Source organism: Monodelphis domestica, chromosome 5, assembly GCF_027887165.1.
Source record: "Monodelphis domestica isolate mMonDom1 chromosome 5, mMonDom1.pri, whole genome shotgun sequence".
Lineage (NCBI taxonomy): Eukaryota > Metazoa > Chordata > Mammalia > Didelphimorphia > Didelphidae > Monodelphis > Monodelphis domestica.
Window position 1 is genome coordinate 53,930,523 of NC_077231.1, and position 25,047 is coordinate 53,955,569.

Below are 25,047 nucleotides of genomic sequence, written 5' to 3' on the forward strand. Positions count from 1 at the left end.
TTCTCATAACCTCAGTTTCCTGATTTGTAAAATATGGATAATAATAGCACCTATCTTCTGAGATTAAAAGAGAAACTATGCTTTGTAAGCATTAAATATATATTTATTATTATTTATTAAATATATTATATATAAACATATATTTACTAAATATATATTAAATATTAAAATGTTAGCTATTATTATCAGAATAAAATTTGGAATGAACAAAAGGATTAAGCAAGAACAATATATGTTATCTCTACCAATATCCTCTTTTTTTTTTAAACCCTTGCCTTCCATCTTAGAATCAATACTGTGTATTGGTTCCAAGGCAGAAGAGTAGTAAGAGATAGTCAATAAAGGGTTAAGTGACTTGCCCAGGGTCACATAGCTAGGAAGTATCTGAGATCAGATTTGAACCCAAGACCTCCCTTCTCTGGGCCTGGCTCTCAATCCACCCAGCTACCTAATTCTCTCATCTAGTATCCTCTTCTAAAGACTCTTCATGGCATCAAGGTGGCCATGTCTAAAAAGTCTAAGGGTCACACAGCTAGTAAAGATCTGAGGCCAACTTTGAACCCAGGAAGAGGAGTCTTCCTGACTCCAGGTCCAATAAACATTCTAATCACCATATACCCAGCTGCCCTGCCTGGCACATCATAGGCATTTAATACGGTTTTGTCATCTGCTTTCCCCAATCCCAAATAAAATTTTTGTGAGTCTAATGTTTATTTGTTTGCTTGGAATTTTGTACAAAATATCTTTCTTACATTAGGACAATATTCACACAATAAGAGATAATTCTAGTTATAAATCCCTTTGTAACTACTGAGTAATTTTTATGTGCTTTAATAATAATCTCAAGGTCCATGGGCCAAACTCTTTGTAATTTTCTAGTTATCTCTCTGTTCTCAGGGATGGCAGTTAGCTGGTTCCATCATGATTGTTTTGATGACAATCCTGGTCAGCCATAAATATTTTCATTCCCTGGTGGTTCTAGGTGAGTTTCCAAGTAAGCAAAGTTCCTCTTTGGTTTCCTACCCTCTCCACTCCTCTCTTCTTCTCTTCTTGTTCCAGAAAGCCCAAGAGCCCCTACTAACATAGACCAATTAGACTAGATTCTTTTTCCCAGTGGAGGAAGAAGACATGGACATAAAGAAATAAAGACTATAAGAGTGATTCCTAAATATCACTCAATGCAGCCACTGCCTAAATTAAGATAATAATTGTAAAGCATTTTGAGACTCTAAAGGCTACATAAATGATGGCACTGCTAATGATAATCAGTTCTTAGGTTTTGCATTATCTGACCTTATCATTGGGGGAAAGCTCCATAGGTCTGTTTAGCCTGTGGTTGAGTACAATGCCTGGAACATAGTAGACACTTAATGTTTATTGACTTACTTATTGATCCATTGATAAGATTTAGCTCCTTTTGTCTACTATGATAGAAAATCACAGTCTGTCCTTTATTTGGTCCACCTAAAAATGTCTATTGCTTGGATAGAGCCAGTCATTGGGTTGCCCTCACGTAGTGGTTTCATTTCCCAGAACCAGGTCAAAATGGGGACTTAGAATGGCAGTGAGGTGGGAAATATTGTTGTAATGGAGGTAGAAAACATCTGATGAGAAGATTAATTCCATAATCCTTTATCCATGAACACTTGTCTCTAGAAGTGGTCAAAAGCACTTGTGTCTTACCTGTATCACACACTCCTGTCTTTACTACCAATATACCCTAAAGTTAGATCAGTTGAGGGTGAGACTTTCTATTCTTTGAAATCCTTCACCCTATTAGCACTTGCATTACAGAGTTCCTCTCCTTCTCTATATATTACCCCATGCTGAGACCTATCCATGTTCCAATCTCTACTGAAACATCTTTGCATCCACTCTCATATTCCAAAGACACAGTGTAGCAGAACTTAAAAAAAGCTGGTCTCTAAGCTAGAAATACCAGAGCACAAATCTTGACTCTAATACCTAAAGGCTGTTTGACAAAGGGCAGCTAGGTGGCACAGTGAATAAAGTACTGGTCCTAGAGCCAGGAAGACCTGAGATCAAATCCAACATCAGAAACTTACTAGCTGGGTGACCCTGGGAAAATCAATTAACTCTGTTAGCCTCAATTTCTTCATCTGTAAAATGAGCTGGAGAAGGAAATGGCAAACCACTTCAAATTTTTACCAAGAAAACCCCAAAGGAGATCATGAAGAGTTGGGCATGACTAAAACTACTCCACAACAAAGAACAGCAGCAAAAAGAGTAGAGGGGCTGTAAAAATTAAATTACTATCTAGTAATAAAAATATTATATTTTATGAGGTTTATTAAGGATTATTAGAATCAAGGATACAAAATAATAAACCATGTGCCAGCTGATTAGCCCATTCAAAGCTTACTTACTACAACATTGCAATGGAAGAGAAGCTAAGAGAAGAGAGCAAGAGAGAGAGGTAGACATTATTGCCAGTTAAATACCAATTGTGATCTCACCAATGTGGAGATTCAGGTGAGATTATAGGGAATTCTGGGAAATACCAAGGACTTCTGGAGATTGAAGTCTAGGGTTCAAAATCTCCATTTTTACAGTGCCATATCACTTGAAGAATAACATATGATCAAGATTTTGTCCTCTCTATAAACCCAAGGTTTCCTAAGAATAAAGATAGAAAAACAGATGAATTACTGATCCATTTTAGGTGTAGGGAACAGAAAGAAAGGATTTAGTGATAGAAGGTAGGCATTTGTAAGGAGCTTGATATTTTCATGAAATAACCAACTTGACATTTATATAGTTCAGATTTTATAAAGCACTTGATATATATTATCTTATTTGAGCCTCCCAGAAATCTTGTGATGTGGATCCTACCCTTTGATGGATAGAAAACTAAAGTATAGAGAAATTAAATGACTTGACCTTGGTTATATGCCACTTTATTTCTCTGGTTCTCTGGATTTTCTCTACCCTTCCCTAGAACAAACCTCTTCACTCTGGAAGTTGTCACCTTGCCACTGGACTTCTCCCATTAGAAATGCTCTTCCTTCATCCCACTCTGACTCTGATTGACTAATTTCTCCCAGAATCTCTATTTTAAAGAAGGCTTTTAAGCCAGTCATGTGTTCCTTCCTTCCCAGGCTGCACTCTTGATTCTTTGAACTTTCTCTACTTTGCCAACCTCTTGCTAGATACCTTCATCTCCTCCCACCCTTTCAGCTTTATTTTATATATTGTCTTCCTGCAAGAGGATGCAAGTAAACTTCTTGAGGAAAGGAACTTTTTTTTTTCTTTTGGCACATTATTATATTGCCAGTGATTAGCACAGATTTGGAACATTGTAAACACATAACAAATGTTTGTTGACTTGACTTGCAATGCTGCCTTTCTAATCAGCAAGCCTAGCTACATTCAAATAGTTCTATATTTTTATGGTCTTGCATGTTTGAAATTGGAAATGGCTATTCTTGCAACCAAACAGGTTTTAAAAAATAATCAATTTTCTCAGTGGATTAGATCCCAGTACTGATATTGCTGATGTGGGTCTGAATTTGTACAGGCTACTTAATTTTGCTCTAATCAATGCCCAAAGATTACAAACTGAAAACTTGACCACCTTTGTAAAAGACCTTTTCCAAAAGTGAATTAAGTCTGTCTGCTAATCAATGGGTTTCACAAAGGTTGAGGGCTTATAGCAATAAGCACAAGAAATTTTATAGTTAGCCCAAAGACGTTGAGGAGAGAAGTAGTCAGCAGGCCCCTGGAGACCCAGTCCAACAATCCAAGAGGGAGTTGAGAAAGTAATTCTGGAATGTCTGTTTATAATTTTTTAAAGAGGATCATAGGACTAAGAAGGTCCTTCCATCTTCTGTTGTGATCAGAGAAAATGTATCGCAGTGCTCAGTTCTAGGAGCCACATTTTATGGAGGGCATTGAAAAATCAGATAGTATCTAGAGGAAAGCAACCAAGATGGAGGACTTGGATTTCATGTGAAGTCAACATAAAAACTAACAAGGTCTACGTTGGCAAAGAGCATTTTTAAGGTAGGGTACGAAATTAGAGCTGCCTTCAAGGATCTGAGTTTTAATTTCAACTTTGCCTCTTAGGTAAGTAATTTTACTGCTCTGGACCCTAATATTTGCCACATACAAAATCAAGGAAAGCTATGATCCTTTTCACTTTGGCTCTCCAAGGCAATGGGGTAGATTTAAGCTTTATGTTGACCTGGGAGTGGAAGGGCATGCAGAAAACCTTCCCTAACAATTGAAACCCATCCCCAATTGTTTTGAACCACCTTTGCAGATAGTGGGTTACCCATCTCTAGAGACCTCAAGCAAAGTCTGGATGGCCACTTGTCAGGAATCCCATAGAATGAAGGACTTTTCAGGAAAAGGTTAAGCTAGATGACCTTTGAGATCCTTCCAACTTGAGCTTTTGAGATTTTTTTTAATTCTATCCCTGCTCTCCTTAGAGGTAGGTTGTTCCCTAGGGATACAGAGTTCTCTTTGAAGTACAGGTAAACTTTGAGCATAGCTTCAGAATGATAGAATTGGTGCCAAGAGCATATAAGAGCAGCAAACTTCCAAAGAGTCAGATTCACAGTGAATCATTCTATTATTCGTAAGAAAGAGATAGTTAATCACTTCTTATAAAAAAAAAAAAGCCTGAATGCAAGGCAATTGCTGTAAGTTGATTGCAGAACAACAGAGCTGCTAGGAAACTAGACCCTATCAACTGGAGAGCTGTCCACTTTAGCCTTGTTGCTAAGGAAATTGTTTCCTAAGGGCCAGTCATGCTCCAGGTAAAGATTGAACTAAGTGACTCCTACATCCCTTTCAATTCTATGATTTCCTGATGCTATGAGGGCTGTGTGGGATACAAATTTGCTTCCCGCCTCCCCGCCCCTTTCCATTCAGTTCCTTATTGTCTGCTCACCAAATAAAGAAATAAGACCACAGGATGTGTTTTTTCAAAGTATTTCAGGATGAGGCAAATGTTCTCCACTGAGCTTTACTGTACATCCAAACCATCATTGCTGACATTTATGGGAGAGAAATTCTAGTTCTTCTTTGTTAACATGACAGTACAGGATTTTTTTTAAAGGGTGGGGAGAAGAGGAGAAATCTGCAGCCTAAGTTTAATTTCCTGATTTGATTTGTGGAACAAAGGTATCTCTGTCTTCCATGTCATTTCCAAGTTATTGAAATCATTTCTCATCATTCTCTGCCTTATGGAGGTTGCTTGGGGACAAAATAACTGATTCAAATGCTTGGAAGGGAGGCAGATTAGGAGTCCTGAGTACTTCCTAAACTGTTCAACCTTGGGGAGAGAGGAGCATTTTCTTTTTTCCACCTTCTTACCCCAAAAGGCCATCAGTTTATAATAACCAAAACTTACCAAACACTTTATACAGATTATCTCACATGAGCTTCACAACCATTCTCTGAGGAGGTGAGGTATTGCAATTATTATTTCCCCATTTTATAGATGAAGAAACTGAATGCTCAGATGGTTAACTGACTTGTCCAAGCTCAAACAAAATCACAGGTGAGCTTTGAATTCTATTTAGTGCTACACACCATTATGCAAAGGCAGTTATCTAGCAATCAATCAATAATACAGAAAAGTTAGGCCAAAAATAATTTTCCAAAAGCCAAAACAGATGTCTCAATGGAACATGATAAACAATACCTGTGTACTTAACTTTCATTATTAGTGTTGTTATTATATGTATTCTTTTCCAGGATCAAGGAAGTGTATGAGCCTAATCCCTTGGAGAGAATAGAATAACCATTTATAGACAATCAATCATCAAACTGATAAATTATTATTTTTTTAGCACAAAGATTTCAAAGTCACACCAATGCATTACTCACTTGTGGAAAATATTTTTTTAAATGCTGCTAAACACTGGGGATGAAGAAAATAAAGTAATTCTACTGAGAACTTACTAAAATCCTCCAAATTGAATCCATATACATTCTAGTACTTGGTAGCATCAATGCAAAGGTGATCAAAGGTGAGAATGGAAAGAAATATAACAAGATACTTTTAGGAAGAAACTCGAGTGATCAAACATTTGTAGATAACTGAAGACATGAGTATTTCATGAACATTTTCTTCAAGAAAAGAATTGGTACAGATTATGGAAATGGTATGCACCAAATAGTATCACAAAAAAAATGGGATGGGTTATAGTTTGATAGACTGGAAAAGATTTGTTACTGATATGAGAACAACCCCTGAATTAGCAGTTTGTGTACAGTTACATCATCAACTTGTCTTACATCAGAATTAGTAAAAAGCAAGAAATATAATAAGAAAAAAGATGATAAACTTCAAACAACTCAAAGTTGAACTATTTAAGCCAGCAATTGATCATCAAAAGAGGGAAAAGGGCAAGAGGAATCACATGAACATTAATGTTGATGCTTTTTAAAAGAAGTTTAATCAATATAAATTAATTGCCACAAAAACAAAAGATCTCAGAAGGTATCTTCACAAACTTCTGCCCTTCTTGCCAAAAAGGAAAGATTGACTGCCAAAAGCAACACTAAGTTACAATCTAAACTAGTGGGGAATATATAACAACGAGAGATGATGGAAAATTATGAGCAATATTCTCTTTAAAAAAAAAAACAAAGAGAAGCAGTGGAGGGCCAGGAATATTTGGTAAGACATCCAATTAAGTAAAGTCATCTCAAGGGTATTCAAATAGGAATACATATATATGCATGTATGTGTGCTGTGTACATACTTTCTAACATGCCTCTAGGACTATGACTCCTCCTTCCTGATCTCACAATTTCCACAAAGACTTGGGTTCCCAGAAGTATCCTTTGGATCACCTTTGGTAATCTGCCACTAGATATAATTTAGCTCAAAGCAAAGGTATTTACTAAGATGGTGTAGTAAGAATGGGCAGCTAGCTTTTACAGTGGATAGAGTGCTGAACCAGGAGTCAGGAAAACTCTTCTTGAGTTTAAGTCTCATCTTAGAGACTCACTACCTGCATGACCCTGAGCAAGTCATTTAATCTTATTTGCCTCAGTTTCCTCATCTGTAAAATGAGCTGGAAGAGAAAATAGCAAACTGCTCCAATATCTTTGCCAAGAAAACCCCAAATGGGGTCATAAAGAGACAGACAGGACTGAAAAATGACAGAACACCAACAAATAGTAAGAATAGTAGCTATAAAATATCCTATAAACGGGGGCAGCTGGGTAGCTCAGTGGATTAAGAGCCAGTCCTAGAGACGGGAGGTCCTAGGTTCAAATCTGGCCTCAGCCACTTCCTAGCTGTGTGACCCTGGGCAAGTCACTTGACCCCCATTGCCTAGCCCTTACCACTCTTCTGCCTTGGAGCCAATACACAGTATTGACTCCAAGACGGAAGGTAAGGGTTTAAAAAAATATATATATCCTATAAACTTGGAGTGCTCTCTTCTACAAACTCATACAATTATCTGAATAAAATATGGGCACAAACTTGCAACATACTAGTAATAAGGCAAACATGTAGACAACAAACTGGGCAAGAGAATTCATGCTCCTGGAACAATAAGTCCTTGTTATCATGAGATTTTCACACTGCTCTCCTCAGGTTGAATGTCCCTTCTTAAAGGCTAGCTATGCTCTCTAGTTATATAGATAGCTCTCTGAAGTTTGATTCTTTAGTGCCAAGATTGGTTCCTCTTTGAATTTACTGGCAGCTCTCTTTTCTGCTGCCAGAAGTCTCAAACCTTAAAGTCATTTCCTGCCTTAGATTGTTCAATTTGGTTCCCTCTCTGCCTATAACTGTCTTTGTAGAGTTTGAATATCTGTTCCCTGCTGGATAGGATGTCTTCTAGTGGGTATCTATGCCATAGTGCCCAGTGGGGGCAGGGTGGAAAATTCTTCCCTCAAACCCTGACATTTGCTACAGGCACACTGGTGACATTTCACAAAGATGCTCTCAGCCTCAACTGCAGAGGTTAGCAAGCTAACTTTTGAAAAGCAACAAGTAACAAGGCAAGTCACCATGGGGCAACAGACAATTTTTTCTTCTAATTCTATTCATCACATCTTCTAGCTGCCCCTGAGTCTCAGTTTTCTCTTCTGTAAAATGAAGGGTTGAACTAGATGGCTTTATTTTTATTTTTTTAATAGCTCTTATCTTCCCACTTCAAATCAATACTCTGCATTGATTCCAAGGCAGAAGAGCAGTAAGGGCTAGGCAATGGGAGTAAAGTGACTTGACCAGGGTCACCAGTTAGGAAATATCTGAATCCAGATTTGGACCCAGGACTTCCCATCTCTAGGCTCACTCAGTTCACTGAGTTACCAAGCTGCCCCCTAGACTAGATGACTTTTAAATCCATGGTCCTCTTACGTAAAGGGATATAAATAGGTGTGAAATAATAAAGTCACACCTGACAAGGGACAACAAAGAAAAGCAGAGATATAGCCATGCCAGGTAGCAGAATGCCAGAGATTTTGTCTTTCCATCACTCTGAATCTCAACACTATCTCCACATCATCAGAATTTAGAGAACCCTGTCAGTGTGTTTTCTCTGTACAACAAATGCTTTGTATATATAACATAAGGAAGTTGAGCTGTAGATTATTCAATAATGCTTTTTTTTCTCTTTTCAGGTATGTTGGTTCCCAGTTGTAATGGGGAACTATCCTAGAAGGATGCTAGATATTACAACTCACCCAGGAACTTCCCAGGGCCAGTTAAGCACAAAACCCTTGGTTTATGGAAACAAAGTTTATTTTAATAAAGGGAATAAGGGAAACTGAACAAATAGGACCTTAGCACTCTTCAAACTACCTCTACCCAACTTCTAAGTCCTCTGCTTAAGGGGAGCCTTCTGTTTCTTCTCTGGGCCCTGCCTGTTGTTCCCTGTTCTACTTAAAAACCCCAAGCTATCTGACTTATCCTAATGTTCCCATCAGTAATTAATAAAAAGGGAAATAGCCTGGCTTTGGCTGCTGCACTAATTAACTCAAAGTCATAGATGGAAAGCTTTGGATTACCTTAGCCCAAGAGGAATTCTGGCAGATGAACCACTGGCAGATGATCTTTGGGCTCAGGGAAATTGGTTTCCTCCAAACAAATTCTCTATCTAGAAATCAAAGATTTCTCCACGAAATTTTGACTATCCAGGGAGAATCTTTTAGAACAAAACTCTTCCTTCAGCTTTATGGAAATTAAGGCAGAGAGTCAAAAACCCCTCCAGATCAGAGGAAAATCCAAGAAGAAAGAAGTTCAGTTATTTTCAGTTCAGGCTCCCACAATTCCTTTCTTAACAAGAATCCTCTCCCAGGCTTTATCTCAAAATTCCCTTCTTTCAACTAACCCTAGAAAACCAGTCTTATCCCTAATTATATTCCTACACAGCATGATAATGATGAGTATGATGATGTTACACTTTTTCTAGTACCTTGTTGTTACAATACAGTTGTATCTGACTCTTCATGACCTCTTCTGGGGGTTTCCTTAGCAAAGATACTGAAGTAGTTTGCCATCCCTTTCTCCAGCTCATTTTACAGATGAGAAAACTGAGAGAAACAGGGTTAAATGACTTGCCCAGGGTCATATAACTAACAATTGTCTAATACCAGATTTGAACTCAGGTCTTCCTGAATCCAAGCCAGAGCTCTATCCACCTAGCTGCCTCAGTCACATTATTCTTTCTATATGATATGATGTAATATGATATGACACAATATAACACAATACAATACAATATAATATAATTAAAAAGCAGAATTATAAATGTATTTTAAATAATATGCAGATATAATATAATAACCTTTGAGGAAGTTAGTGACAGTTTTATTATGCAATTTTAATATAAAGAAACTAAGCATTAAAGAAGTTAGATAACCTAGGAACATAAATCTAGAACAGGGGTTTTAAACCCATTATTCATGGACTTGTTCTTTGCAAAATATTTTTGTGGGGGCAGCTGGGTAGCTCAGTGGATTGAGAACCAGGCCTAGAGACAGGAGGTCCTAGGTTCAAATCTGGCCTCAGCCACTTCCTAGCTGTGTGACCCTGGGCAAGTCACTTGACCTCCATTGCCTAGCCCTTACCACTCTTCTGCCTTGGAGCCAATATACAATATTGACTCCAAGACGGAAGGTAAGGGTTTCAAAAAAATATATATTTTTTTTTTTGTAACTAAATTTTAATATAACTGGGTTTTTTTTGTAATCATATGTATTTGATTTTATGCATTTAAAAACATCTTGGTCAGCAGAGGTCATAGATTTCACCACATTACCAAAAGGGTACATGACACAAAAGAGTTTTAGAAGTCCTTAAAGTTAGAAAGGAACTTAGAGGTGATCTCATCAATCTATCCATTGATAAGCATTTATTACTGATTTATTACCATGATTCGCCTGTTAATGAACACAAAACATAAACTATGATAGTAGGATAAAAAATCAGAAGACATAAACAAAATTATTTTATTGACTAAAAACATGATCACTACTTAGAGAAGTTGGAAATTCCAGCTGATCCAGAGAATTTAAGATTGGTGTCATTTTTAAAAACATTAAACTATGACTAAATCTAAAAGACAACTGCCAATAAGCAAATATTAATTCTCTTGGTTACTATGTGTTAGGCATTGGGAAGTCACCTTTTTTTCCCCATAGGAAATTTGGTTCTCACAAAAGACTAAAAGTCATGAACCAGTTTTGGTATTGAGGTTCTAGGTTTGCTTCCAACAAGTAACTTTACCTTCCCATGCCTTAGTTTGTAGATGAGGCATCTACAAAAAGAGTTCACTGGCCTAGAAGCTCTTTTGAAACTCTAAATTGCTGGTGCCTTGATCTCTGATCTCTTGAATCTTGAATCTTGAATCTCTTGAGATTTTAGTTCTACTCGACTTTTGTGTCAGCACTTTGGAGGTCCATAAAGCTTACTCCCTTTAAGCTAATGTGGTCATTTTGCTCATGTTAGGAGTTGATGTTCTGAGAGATTTAAGAGACAGCTCTTAATTTAGGACTCAATAAAATTGCTTTGCTTCTAACAGCCAGCAAACCAAATTTAGGAGAAAGATGAAATTCATAAATAAGGTCAATTAAAATGTATTTTAACTTGTCAGAATTCTTTTTACTTTTTGTTTTGTGTTTGTTCACTCAAAACCAAAATATCAAGTTTCCTCTCCTTACCTTCTCTTCTGTCAGGAAAAATATTCCCCTTTCCATGCCTTCTCTGAGAGAAAGTGGGGGATACTGAGCTAAGGAGAGATAATTTCTGATGAGTTTATCTACCTCTTCGTCAACAAGTAAATTTCATCCGATGATGTGAACACCTTGAAGGTTGGGAATATTCCATTCACTTTATTTGTATCCCCAATCCCTTACACAGTGTATGGCACATAATAGGTAATTTTTGTAAAAAAAAAAATCTCTCTTCTTGTTGTCTCAGAACCACTACTAAGTATCAGTTCCAAAGCAGAAGGGTGGCAAGGACTAGTCAATTAGAGTTAATGGTTAAGTTGCTCCACAATGTGTAGAGGCAAAATCCCCCACCCAATCACCTCTGTCCCTGGAAAGAAGAAGAGGGATAGGTTCATAGCTTAGCTCTGTTCCTATTCTAAGTCCCAGTTCTAAGTCTACTCACTCAACTTGGGCTCTGGTCCCAGGTATCTTGGTTTCTCCATGCTTCCCTGCCCCGCTGGCTAGTAGCATCATTATTCCTGGAATCCTGGCTCCAAGGTTGCCATGGTTTTAACTCCCGGATCTGATGGGGATCACCACTTGCACTTTTAACTCAAGAACAAAACAGAGCAGAAAGAGAAATCCCCGCAAACACAGAGACTAAAAGGAGAAAGGAGGGAAAGATAACCCCCCCTTTCCCAGTTCAGTTCATGGTGACTGCACTGTGGGTGAATTGTTTAGATGGGCTTGAGTCTATGGTTCAACAGGTAAAAGAGCAAGGTTGACCCACTCTGGCAGTTTTAAAGGCACAGACTGTTCCAGGTTACACAGAAAATGGAAGGAGACTACTCAAGTCTATCTGGCTAAAGGATGTAGAGATATTTCCTCCTGAAGGCAGGGCATCTCCATGTTAGGAGATCTGGGCATACTTCTAGTCTCTATTATGCTTCATTGATTGGGCAAGAAGGAAGGAAGGGTCTCTGAATCCAGAATCAAGAAATGCATGTCAGGGAATCTGGGGAGATTGGAATAGGGGAGGAAATAAGAAAGGAAAATAGCAATTGTGTGTATGTGTGTGTGTGTGTTATTGAGGAAAGGTGGGGAATTAGAGCTCCAAACAATATGACATATAATTTATAATGGTGGCTTGGGGAACATAAGTACCATCTTTCTCTCTTCTGGCCCATTTGTCTTGTTATGACCCACTACCATCTGAAGTTCCCAAGGATAAGGGGGTGTTGATGCAACAGGAGAAAGAATAGGAAGGAGAGAAATCCTCAACTAGCATCCTTCTGAAGAAGAGAGAAATCAAACATGGCAACCCAAAAGGAGAAGATAATCCTGGACACACACACAGGATGATTAAAAAAAAAAATTTAACACTGAATATTTACATTTTCCCAGAGCCATAATTTGAAGGGCGAATGGTACAAAATATATCCTTAATTTAGGGGGTAGAATAGCAATATTTCAATATAGGGAGATAGATACTGTGGGATTTAGTCTGATCAGATGGGTAGGGTGCCATCAGAGTAGGGGGAGTTCACACTGACATGCTCCCTGGGAACTTCCTATTTTAATTAAATATTCTAATTAGTCCAATGCTAGTCTCTGTTGTTTCTGAGCTCCAGTGGGACTACAAGTACGGACGGCACCTGTTAAATTCAAAAGCCTTAGTCAACACATCCTAATCCTGGCTCTAGACTCTACTCCCAAGTAAGAATTATTGAAAAAAATACCAGGACTATGATAAAAATTTCTAGGTGCCACAGTAACCTGGTGAATGGAATTTGTTGATCCATTCCTTAATTTCCTTTTACTCTGTATTTGTACTTCCTGTCTCAAAACTTTGTCTGAACTGAGCAAGGTCCAAAGTACATAGAATGAGTCAAAGTCAAATTATGCTACTTTTCAAAGCCTTTTGTGTGTGTGTGTGTGTGTGTGCTCTCCTAAACTCTTAGGGAACTTTATTTGCTTAGAGTCATATTTCCTGAGGCTTAGCAAAAGTCATGCCTGCCCAGCTGCTGATTCATGCTAAACCCTTTTCAAATTCCCTAAATGTTAGACAAAGGCCATCTATAATTAACTGAAGATGATCGGACGTCAGATTTTTGAGCTTTTCTTCTGGTTAATTTGCTGGGCGGTTTCTGGCTTTAGCAAACAGAAAAATAGGCAAATCTACTTTTCTGCGCCATTGAGGATGCCTCATTCTGGTTAAGTGAACTTTCCAGGTAATTCAGGTTAAGCATTTAAACACCAAAACTTTAACTGCTACTGAAAAGCAATTGCCCATTTTACACACACACACACACACACACACACACACACACACACACACACACACACACACTCTGAAATACTCCTGAGTGATAGATTTTGTAGGAAGAGTTCAGCACTAATCAACAAGCATTTATTAAATTCTTATTATGTGGCAGGCATAATGTAGTGCAATAGAATGCAAGCCTAAATTGAAGTCACCAGACCTGTGTTCAAATCCCAGTTCTGACACTATCTGTGTGACCTTGGACAAGTCCCTTCTTGTGTTTGAGTTTTTGCTTTCTCATCTGTAAAATGATAGGATTGATCTATGTGGCCTCTAACTCTTATTCTAGTTCTAGCTTTATGATTCTCTGATCATGACTCAAGAGAGCAAGATTCTAATTCTAGTTTATCTGGCCTTAAGCATCTTGGTTCATTAAGTCTCAAATTTCTGTAAAATTAAGGGATTAGACTAGATTCCAATTTTAACATGTCACAATTCTATTCCCATTTTGCTTATACCATCAAGGATTACAGAGGTTGCCATTCTCTAGAGTTCTTCTCTTTTCACAACTTCTAATCTTGGAGGCATCTAGGTACCACAGTATTTAAGAGCATTGAGCCTAGAATCAGGAGTTTCTGGGTTCAAATCTGGCCTCAGACAACTTACTAGCAAGTGACTCTGGGCAAGTCTTTTAACCTCAATTGCCCATTTGATATATCAAATGCCCATTTGATAAGAAGAATTTATCATTCTTCCATCTTGGAATAAATATTAAGAGAGAAGGTAAAAGTTTTTTTTAAATTCTAATTTAATCTATCTTCTTTTTAAAAATTAAAGTAATAGTAAGTCAAGTCAACAAGTATTATTTACTATGTGCCTGGTACTATACTAATTGTTGGGGAAACACTACAAACAAAAACAGTCCTTGTTATGGAGGAGCTCATAATTTAATGGGGGAGATAACATGTAAACCATTATGTACATCCATATGTATATATATATATAAAGATACATTTATATAAGATATAAATTTGAAATAATATTGATGGAAGACAGTATCATTAAAGGGGACCATGAGAAGCTTCTTACAGAAGGTAAGATTTTAGTGGGGATTTGAGAAAAGACAGAAGACAGAGAAGTAAGGAAGGGAGAGCATTCCAAGCATGGAGGACAGTTAGGAAAAGTCATAGATTCCATTAGATGGCTCAGTGGTTTGGGTTCCAGGCCTAGAGCTGGAAAGACTTGAATTCAAATCTGGTCTCAGACATTTACCAACTGTGTGACCCTAGGGAAGTCCCAGCTCTGTTTGCTTCATTTTTCTCATCTATAAAATGAGGTGGAGAAGGAAATGTCAAATCACTCCAATGCCTTTGCCAAGAAAACCCAAAATAGAGTCTTGAAAGGTCAGATACAACTGAACCACAACAGAATGGACTCAGAAGATGTAGATGCAAAGAGGTGTCTAGCAAAGAGGCAAGAATCACTGGATTGTAGAGGATATGGAGAGGAACAAAGTATAAGACTGGAAGGGGTCAGCTTATAAAGAGTTTTTAAAACCAAAAATTTGGGTTAAAATTTTGATTAAAATTTTGATCCTGGAGGTAATAGGGAGCCCCTAGTGTTTATTGAATCAGGGAGAGACATGGTCAGACTTGGGATTTAGGAAAATTATTTGGAAGCTGAAATGAGGATGAACTAGAAAAACTTGAGGTAGAGAAGAAAGCTACCAGCAGACTGTTGCAATAGTCTATTTGTGAGTCAGTGAAGTCCTGCACCAGGGTGGTGGCACTGAGAAAAGAAGAAACAGAAGAGATAAAGTGAAGGTAGAGGTGACAGGATTTGGTAATAGTTTGGAGAGGAAAGTGAGGCAGACAGAGATATAGAGAAACAGAGAGAGACAGAGAGAGTGAAGTCAAAGATGAAACTTAGTTGTGAGAGTCTGGACTATTTAGGAGGATGAGAGTGCTCTGGACAATAATGGCAAGTTAGAAAGAAGAGAGGTTTTGGGGGGAGAAAGATGAGTTCAATTTTAGATATGTTGAGTTTATCAGTGAGATATCCAATTGGAGATGTCTAATAGGCAGTTGGAGATATGACACTGTGCTGGGAGCCATCAGGCCATGATGTCTTGACATAGTCACATGTGGAAGTCAGGAGGTCACAAAGTGGCTCCTTGGCAGGATGGATACACCTACTCAGCCCCCTCTGTGGGACTTCTCTCATCAACATCCTTTACTAATGGGATTGATAAGATTATTGTTCTTTCCCTGGACTCAGAAAAAGTAATATGAGAGCAAAATACTTACACACTATTCCCACAAAATATCACCAAAAGATCAGACTCATAAAACCAAACCCAAAAGACTATTATGAGTTAACTTTTGTTTAGGTATATAATTCCTAACAAAAGATATGCCCAGAAATCCCCTCCTCCCATGCACAGAAACAAATTCTCCTGAGCCAGTACATAAATCATTGTAGGGAGAGGCTTGTACAATATGCCTTAGTACATCATGCCTCAGTGACTTGATTTACCAACCAAAACCCATCTTGGAAAACTCCCCAATGAAATTCTGATAAATGAATTGTCTAGTATTAAATCTGAATTGTGTTTCTAGTACCCCTTTGCTCTTTCAACTTGAGTACTATGATTGTTGACTGTCTCCAGAACTTCTGATTGATTATCTAATTTTATTAAAAGTAACATATGATTTTCTTTGATTGTCCATAAGCCAAGCACCTCACAGGTTAATGAGAAAAACTAACCCCTAGCTACTCCACCTGTGATGAAATCATTTATCTTATGCAAAACTTTTGTGTATCCTGTCAGAATCAATAGTTACAATACAAGTGTATAGAATGATCTCAGAATGTTAATCAAACGATTTGTTAAAAGTTAATGTATCACTTATCCAATTATCTGTAATTGAACACATATGTCAAATAATGTAGCTGTGTGCCAAGAAAATGGGCATAAAAATAATAGCTAACCCTGGGCCTGGGCCTGGTGAAGCAGCAGTTTCATGCAGAACCTGGCCCTGGGCTGACACACACACAGCTGTCTTCCATCATTCCTTTTCCACCTTCCCCTCAGCAAGGCTGGACCTGCAACACTAGAGTTCAAGAGAGGGGTTAGGGCTAGATTGGTAGATCTGAGAATCACCTGGGTGGATAATAATTGAATCTAGGTGAGCTGATTAGATTATCAAAGGAGAAAGTATAAGAGGAGAAGAGAAGAGAGTCAAGAATAGAGCTTTGAGATACACTCACAGATAGTGTGATCTAGAGGAAGATCCAACAAAGGAGATAGAGTAGTGGTCAAATAGGAGGGGAACCATGAGAAAGTATCCAGGGCAAAAGAGTGATCTAAACTGTCAAAGTTACAGAGAGAATAAGAATGAAGAATTAGGAAAGTCCTTTAAGATCTGGCTCTTAAGTAACTGGTAACTTTGGAGAGAACAATTTCAGATGAATGATGAGGTTGGAAGACAAACCAAAAATTTAAGGAGAATAATAAGGAAATGGAGGCATGTATTTTTTGAGGAAGAGTTTAACTACAAAGGGGATGATATAATATGGCATGCTAGCTAGTAGGACTAGATGTATCATGTGAGGGTTTTTTGAGGATAGAGAATATATGAGCATGTTTGTAGGCAGCAGAGAAATAGAAGACAGGGACAAAATGAAGATTAGTGAGATAATAAGGATGATAGAGAGAGCAATCTGCTGTAAAAGACAGGGTGAAATGAGGTCACTTGTGCAGGTAGAAGAGTTTGTTCATTTTTAAAAGATGTTAAGGTTTGTAGGATGGTTTACATAAATTATCTCATTTGATCCCCACAGTAATCCTTTAGGAAAGTTAGCACAAGAACCATCACCTCCATTTTGGAGTCAGGACCCTGGGGAAGTATTTTAACATCTCTTGGCTCAGTTACTCCATCTCTAAAATGAAGGGGTTGATCTCAATAGCCTTTAAGGTTCCTTCAGTTGTAAATCTCTAATCCTCAGATCCTATGATCTTATTTTCAGCCTATTCCTTGTAGCCATCATCCAAAGAAGATCATATGTAGTTGTGACCTGGCAACTATGTCTACAGGGAGCTACTAACCCTACTGCCTTAATAGAAAACTAATTGAAGATGCAGAAAAAAAAAAACACAATTCTCCACCCAAATCATTGGCACAACCTGCTTTTGGGGTTGACAACACATACAGAAAGCAAAAAGTTAGATTGAGATATCTAGGGAGAAGCTGCAAAGTCTGTATTTTCATCAATATCATTTTTCTAATAAAATCATTTGGTGAATATTGATGAATGTTGAATGAATTTAGTGGTGCCAATGATTTAGGTATCATGGATCCTTTCTCAGAACAATATTTTAAAATGTAAAATAAATCAAAGGACAAAAGATTGCAAAGGGAACCAATTATACTATGTTATATATTATGTTATATGTGTAATTTTTCCTATCCAAGTTCATGGACCCCCTGAAATCTGTCCAAGGTAACTATGTTCTTGAGATTAAGATCTTTTGCCCTATTAGAGAATGAAATATTTGAGAGCAGGTACTATCTTAATTTTTTTATTTGTGTCTTTGATGTTTAGGTTGGTGACTTGCAGATAATAAGCACTTTATAAATGCTATTTCATTCATTCGACATTCCAAGAAAAATATACCATATATGGAGGCAAAAAATGAAATCTGTTGTTTGAACTGTACCAAGTTGTCCAATTTGATCAGAACAAAGAAAGTGCAAAAGGAGACTAATGTATAATCAACTATACATACCTTTAGGAGATACCATACCATCAAAGGACTTTATGTGCCAAACTGAGTTTTTGCATTATTTTAGAGACTAAAATAAATCTTTATTTAAATAATCTAATAAGTTATTTTGAAAATAATATCTTTCTTATCTTAGTTCCTGGAACATGTGAGATGATTAGGGCCTTTACCAATTGAAACATGAGCAGATTTTTGGACATAGCTAATGTGAGAATTTGTTTCTCTTGATTATGCATATTTATCATAATTTATTAGATATTCATAAAAATAATATATTATATCATTGCTAAGGTAACATATGTCATATATATATCTAAACAAAATAAATGGTAACAAAAAAGAAGCATGAACAGAGAGAGGGGGTCAGGTGGGAGAAATATTATTTAGCTAGAAAAAACAAAATTTGTTAACTAATTGGATATATGAAGAGAGTAAAAGTGAAGAAACAAAAATGATGTTAAGGTTGCAAAACTGAGTCTCTGAAGGGGTTCTGTTGTTCTTTATAGAAATAGAAAAGTTAGATGAAAGGGTATATTTATGGAAAAGATCATGATTTCTTCCTCTGAGACATCCAGGTAGAGATATTTAGTAGGTAGTTAGAAATGTGGTCTTACCTGGAGTTTACAAGAGAGATAAGAACCATCTGTATAGAAATGATAGTTGTATCCATGGGAGTTTGATTAAAGAATCAAAAGACAAGAGTACAGAGACTGAAGAGGGCTCAGAGCAGAGACCTGGGATATAACAATGCATAGAGGGTTGGATGTAGACCATGATCCTTCAACCGACTATGAGGGATTCATTGGTTAGACAGGAAAAGAATTGGGAGAGAGTAATTTTCTGAAAACTTGGGGAGGAGAGGGAAATGGGAGCGGTTCACCAGTGTCAAATGATTCAGAGAGGTCAAGACAGATGAGGACCAAGAAAAGCTTGAATTTAGTAATAAATAGGTTGTTAGTGATCTTTCAGAAAGTAATTTTAGTCAAATGGCAGGGACAGATACATTTATTTGTTTAAAGAATTGTAAAATGAACTTTAAACACAAAACTGAAAAATTTGTATTTTATACTAGGAATATTTGGGTTCCAGGAGAATGGTCTAGCAATATTGTTAAAGTTCAAATATGCCTTGGTAAATTAGGTTTACAAAAGATAGACAGGAGAGGGAAGAAAATGGAAACTGGGAATTTGATGTACATGAATGAAATTACACCACCATGCTTACTGAACTAATGTTATCTAGTCTCAATTGGCTCCTCACACCAATACTTTTACTCTTCCCTGATTGGTTGCTCCAGACCTTTTCTTTTCTTCTTAAGCTTAATTATTATCCCTCCTGACAAAGGTCCATATAGTCAAAGTTATGGTTTTTCCAGTAGTAATATATAGCTGTGAGAGTTGGAATATAACAAGCACAACAGAATCGAGGCTTTCAAATTGTGACTCTGAAGAAGCTTTTTTGAATACCTTGGACAGCAAGGAGATCAAATCCATCAAAACACTAAAGAAATCAATTCAATCTATTCATTCGAATGACAAATACTGAAGAAGAAGCTTAAATACTTTGGCCACATGGTAAGAAGACAAGATTCAGTGGAAAAGACCCTAGTGTTGGGAAAGAATGAAGCCAAAAGAAGACAGCAGAGAATGAGATTGATAGATGGTGTCCTGGAAGCAATGAACACGAGCAAGCACCAGACATACTTGCTTTAAAATTTCCTTTCATATTCTGCTTTCTTTCTAATCTCATTTGCATTGGTTTTATATGAACAAAACCTTTGATCCAAATAATCCATTCAATATTCAATAATGTTCTTTGTCACTTGTCTGTTCATTAATTGCACATGTAAAAATCTCTGTCAGATTGGTTACCATTTTGGGAGGGGAAAGGCAGAGGGGGGTAAGTGGGAAGAGAATTTGGAACTCAAATTTTAAAAAATTAATGTTAAAAATAGTTTTTACAGAGAGTGGAGTCAAGATGGCGGCTTAGAGGCAGTGAAAGTTCAAACCTCTCAAGTCCCTCCCATACCGATTAATAACTAAATATCCTTAGGGAACTGAAAACCAGACACAGCAACAGGACTGAGCCAAGGAACCCTCCTGTGGGACTCAACTTAAAAGGTACACCCCCAAAAAAGCTTGAATTAGAGAGTACTCTGGGTTTAAGGGGAAGGAAGAAGGAAGGTCCCAGGCTCCTCCCCCACCTAGAGCTCTAAGCCTCCAGCAGAGACTGGAACCTGTAGGTGGGAAAGAGTGGTTGTCTGGAGGGAGTACCTTGCAGGAAAAGCTGTGCCAGGCTCAGAGCTTCGAACACAGGTGGTGGGGAAGCAGTTGGAGAAGAAGCACAGAAAGGGTAGCCTATTTGCAGCGACAGAGACACTCAATATTGCCCCCTCCCTTCCTGAGGTTATGGCCTCAGGGCACATCCAGCATTGCAAGGTCAACTCAGCTGGACTTAATTTCATCTAGCCCTCAGAGAACCAGGAAGCTCAAGCTCCAACACCCCTCTCCCATAGACTGAGCTGAGAGATTTGATGACTAAGCTCCAAGGGTGAAGGCTGACAGAAAAGTCCAAAACCAGAGATCCAACACAAAATGAGAGGAGCAAGAGTGCAGGCAACTACAGGGAGTAAAGAAGGAGTAAATATGACCAAACAACAAAAAAAGAAAAGGAAATTATAATAGACAGATTCTATCCAGGCAATGAACAATGAGCAAATGGGACAGAGGAGGATGACAGAACATGAAGCAAAAACACAAAAACTCCAGCAAATTGGACACAGGCTTTGGAAGAACTCAAAAAACAATTCAAAACACAATTAAGAGAGGCTGAAGATAACTGGAAAAAGAAATTTAAAAGCAATATAAATCATCTGTAAACAGAAAACAGTGTCTTGAAAGCCAAAATTAATCAGCTTGAAAATGAGGCAAAGGAGATGAAAGATGAGGCAAATAAGATGAAGAATGACCTCCAAAGAAAATCAGACCACAAGGAGAAGAATGACCAAAAATCCAAGGATGAAATCCAGTCTTTAAAAACCAGAATACAACAATTAGAAGCAAGTGGCTTCACAAGGCAGCAGGACACTATAAAACAAAATCAAAAGAATGAAAAAAGATGAGGAAAATATGAAGCATCTCATTCACAAAACAGAAGATTTAGAAGATCATTCTAGGAGAGACAACTTAAGAGTCATTGGTCGACCAGAAGACCATGACAAAAGAAAAAGCCTGGACATCATACTACAGGAAATTATCCAAGAAAACTGCCCCGATATTCTAGAACAAGAGGGAAAAGTGGAGATTGAAAGAATCCACAGATCACTTTCTGTACTTAATCCCCAACTGACAACACCCAGGAATGTTATAGCCAAATTCAAGAACTATCAGACCAAAGAAAAGATAATTGTTCAGTTTTGTGAAATTGATGGATAAATGTATAAATTATTCTTCTGTTTCTTGTAGATCTCACTCTGTAGTTCATATGTCTTTCTATGTCTTTTTGAAATTATATCCTTAAATGTTCATCTATTCCTCAACTTATGGACATCTTTTAATTTCTAGAATTTTGTCATTGTTGTTGTTTGTTTGTTGGGCTTTTCCCATCACAGAAAAAAATGCTGTTGTCAATAATTTGTACATAAAGGACTTTTTCATATTTTTAAATCTCTTTTGATCCTACCTAGGCCAAAGGCTAAGCACTGTTTAGTAGCTTTTTCACGTATAATTTCAAATGATCTATATATAGGTATACTGGTAGTGTCTCAGTGTGCTTGATTTCCCACAGCCCCTCCAACATTGATATTTTCCAGTTTTTTTGTTATCTTTGCCAGATTTTTTTTTGTTTATGCATTTTATCTTTGTATCCAGAAGGCATTCTAATCAGTGTTTGTTGGATTGGGTAGTTGGGGAGGGACTGAATCATGTTCTTCTCCTTTATTATAGTATTTAATACAAAGACACATAAAAACAAAGGAATATGTAAAAATGAAAATTACACACCATATTTTTCAGCCTCCTGCATTTAAGGCATCTTCTGATATAACTTTGGAAGAAATTTGCTTCAATTCTTTTTATCTCTTCTGATTCTCCTTTGAGGCAGAGATAAACAGATAGGACATAGGTGGAAAAAATTCTGAGACCCTTTCAGCATGAATAAGATTTCCTGAATTTCATGCTAAATTCCTCTGAGACTAGGGATAGAGTTAAAGGTGCCATAATTTACAATTTCTTTCTCCTCTGCAAGAGATAAATGACATTGAGCCAGAGTAAAATGGACCTTCCCTCTAATTCCACAAACATTACAACTGAATTTATTCATATATTCAGTTTGGAGTCAGGGGCAACTAGGTGATACATCAGAGTGCCAAGCCTGGAGTAGGGAAGACTCATCTTTGTGAGTTCAAATTCACCCTCAGACACTTACTTGCTATGTGACCCAAGGTAAGTCACTTAACCTTGTTTGCCTCAGTTTCCTCCTCTGTAAAATGAGCTGAAGAATGAAATGGCAAACCCTTCCAATATCTTTGCCAAGAAAACCCCAAGTGGGTTCATGAAGAGTCAGATACAACTGAACAAGAGCAGCTAAAATGTCTATAGCTACTGCCAACAGAAAGAAGAGATACTGAAAAAGCAAATCAATTCAAGGAATTAATATCAGAGAGAAGATATGGAAATATATAAATGTGTGTATGTATATATATATATACACACAAAGTCATGTGATTTTACTAACAGGGAACTCTTAGATGAAGAAATTCTGTCAGTATAAGAGAGGCACAGTCTTTGTAACTTAGAGTCTTAAAGAGTTACCTGGAAGACTGAGAAGTTATGACTTGTCCATTGTCATATTTGGCTGAGGCAGGATTTGAACTTAGGTCATCATGGCTCCAAAGCCAAACTTCTATCCACTATATCACACTGCCTCTCATTGAGGAAAAATAAATATAGCATTGTCTATATTTTTTCTATTGATATTTCATCCTCTAGACTAAAAACCTGGAAGCAATTGCTCAGGTAAGAAGTAAATATTGTTTTCCTGAAAGAGATAAAGTGAAATTCTAGGGATGCTTGGATTTAGTTCATTCCTACTGACTCCTCCTTTACACTTGCAGTGATATAGCTGTCATATCAGTTAAAATCCAATCAAGAGTTTTAGAGTAACTCATAGTGCAAAGTCTGAATTATTTTTCAGGTGGTATACTCCTTAGGCTATTGCTTCCTGCTAGATTGAACATGCCTTGTGCTGCCCATCTTTCTACAAACTGAAATATCCCCTCTGGCAACTATAGAATGCCTCAAGAAGGAAAAAATCCAAGTGATTCCCCACCATAGCATTTACCTATCATTGTCCTTTTCTTTCAGGAAAATCATGTTTAACATTGGGCAAGCTACTGATTGCTAGGGGCTAAGTTAAGAAATGAAATATTAATATTGAAAATGTAGAAATTGCTGCAATGATCTTTTCTCCACTACTTTGAAAGGTTCTTGTTTCTCTTAATTTCTCCTCCTTTCAGCTTTAGGGGATACAGATCCATAGTGTATGCATCACTGCAGTTTTAATATACATGGAATTACAGAGATAAAACAGACATGTGCTCTTATATAAGCAGGGATAAGCATCACTAACTCTTTCTTTCCTTCTCTTTTTATTCTCTCTTTTATATGCAGAGGTTCTCATATATATCCAAGGCTCATAAAAGGTTAAGAAGGACTTTCTTGATGTTTCTCAGGGACAAGGAAAAGTATACATTGAATTCTTTGGTTCATCAATCTAGTCATGGTCAGGATACAAAGCAACTCTAGTCCACAGCAGGTTCTGTCAGCAAATGACCTTCCGGTCTGATTTGAGCTGCTCTTTTTGCTCCTCTACAATCCATTCCAATACAACCCTACCTAAAATTTCAATAGGAAGGTGAGAGAGAGAGAGAGAGAGAGAGAGAGAGAGAGAGAGAGAGAGAGAGAGAGAGAGAGAGAGAGAGAGAGAGAGAGAGAGAGAGGAAGGGAGACAGAGATGGAGAGGACAGAGACAGACAGGCAGACAGACACAAAGAGACAGGGACAGAGAGACAGAGAGGAAACAGAGAAGATTGGGAGGAGAGAGGAGGAGGAAGAGGAGGAGAGAGAAAGAAAGAAAGAAAGAAAGAAAGAAAGAAAGAAAGAAAGAAAGAAAGAAAGAAAGAAAGAAAGAAAGAAAGAAAGAAAGAAAGAAAGAAAGAAAGAAAGAAAGAAAGAAAGAAAGAAAGAAAGAAAGAAAGAAAGAAAGAAAGAAAGAAAGAAAGAGAAAGAAAGAAAGGAAGGAAAGAAGAAAGGAAGAAAGGAAGAAAGGAAGGAAGGAAGGAAGGAAGGAAGGAAGGAAGGAAGGAAGGAAGGAAGGAAGGAAGGAAGGAAGGAAGGAAGGAAGGATACATGAGAATTTTTATTCCTTCTGTCAAATTAGGAATCTTGAGTTGGAATCTTGCTTCAGACAAGCAATATATATCCCTTGACAAGTCATTTCATCTCTCTATACGTTCTTTCTTTCTCTGTAAAACGTGAGAGTTAGACACGTTGACCTTTAAGGTCCCTTCTAGCCCTAAATCTTCCATGTTCTGATTTAGCACAACCTTAGGGCAGTTTTATTTATCGCTGAAGAGACTCAGACTGGACTACGCCTAGCCTTTCTCTGAATTGTACCAAACCCTCAGGAGAGTTCAAAGGCAGAGCCAACAGAGCAAAATTCTCCCCAGGTTACTGTGAAATCGGACAAGCAAAATGCTCGGTAATCTAAATATAGGCCTAGAGCTCTCTGCTGTGATCTCTTTCTCTCTTTTTCTTTGTTGACAAATTCTGTTTCGATGCGGCAGACGAGCCTA